General features: G+C 23.8%; 1 protein-coding gene across 1 annotated transcript in view; it reads right to left on the bottom strand.

Annotated features, from left to right (window-relative positions):
* The window catches only part of LOC124419339 (ataxin-2 homolog), an 11,149-nt gene that overhangs the window by 861 nt on the left and 8,924 nt on the right, over window positions 1–1,364 (bottom strand). The window lies entirely within an intron of this gene.

Below are 1,364 nucleotides of genomic sequence, written 5' to 3'. Positions count from 1 at the left end.
TAAAAAATTAGAATTTAATCATTTTTGGCTAAAGAACACATATGTACATATGAAATTTATTTAATGTTTTAGCATACTCTTCCTTTCCAATAGAACGTGCAGTGAGAAAAATTAAAAAAGAAAATTCCTTACAATTTGTACATAAATACTTTCAAAACAATTTTGAATTGTTTTATATAATCATTTTCGATAAAAGCATTTAAAAAATATTTTTATTTAGTAAAATTATTACATATATTTTTTATTAAAAAATATTTTTTCCTATTACGACCACTTTTCAAATTATATTAAATGTCATATAAATATTGTAGGAATAATTAAGATCCTAAAACTTTTTTACTAATACAAATTATTACATAACTAATTTCTTTTTAGTCCATCAACAAATAATTTCTAGTTTATCATTGCAATCTTCAGGCAACATAAATCTTTTTGTAAAATAGGAAAAGTGTTAAATATTGCAGTTAACAGCATAGTTTCTTGTTCCTAAACAAATCTAACAAAATATATATGCAAAAGTATGCATATACTTATAATAGAAACTCTTAGTAAAAGTTTCATGTTTACTTACCCTAGTCTCAAATTTAAGTTTCTTATACTTTACGATGTATATACTTATAATAAAATGTTATAAAAATATTTACAGTTCTATACAGCTATATGGTAACTGATGTGGTAAAAATGAGGGTTAATGTATTTAACGATGAATTTTAGTTATTTTAGATTAGTGAACTGTAAAAAATTAAAATATTTATTTGAGTTGATTAAGCTAAATTTGTTTAAATAATGTATTTATTAACTTGTTTTATATCTTAGAGAAAAGAAGATAGACGATATAGAAAACATATTAAAATATATTTGGAGGTCGTAATTTTATTTAATTGTGAAGAAGCAGAGTAAGGTAAATATGTATATATAAATATATACGTACACCAGAAAAGTTTTAAACTAACTTAAATCAATATCTCTACATTAAAGAGCACCATTCTTCGTATGTCCTCATTATTACCTTTACAATGATAGAATAAAATTCTCCATTATTAGGATTTGCTTTAACAAGTCTTAGATACATTAGCTACACATTTTCAGTCACATGATTCATATGTCATAGGCTCTCTACTCAGATCTCTTCCTTCCACTATAATTCTTCCACAAAAAAGATTTTATTGATAAATACATATTTGTTTGCAAACAAATTCTTCCTATGAGTGTAAGAGTAAATGATAATTCAACCTTTTCATACAAGGTTACAAGTACCGGAGCGTATAATTAACATTAATTACACGTTAAAAGGATATCAATCATACATACATGTGAATGAATGGTATTATGTAGTAGAGTACTTCATACATACTTATGTGTGT

Source organism: Lucilia cuprina, chromosome 2 (genome assembly GCF_022045245.1).
Source record: "Lucilia cuprina isolate Lc7/37 chromosome 2, ASM2204524v1, whole genome shotgun sequence".
In the NCBI taxonomy this organism is placed as follows: Eukaryota; Metazoa; Arthropoda; class Insecta; order Diptera; family Calliphoridae; genus Lucilia; species Lucilia cuprina.
Note: the sequence above shows the minus strand (reverse complement) of the source record. Positions and strands in the feature narration are given on the sequence as shown.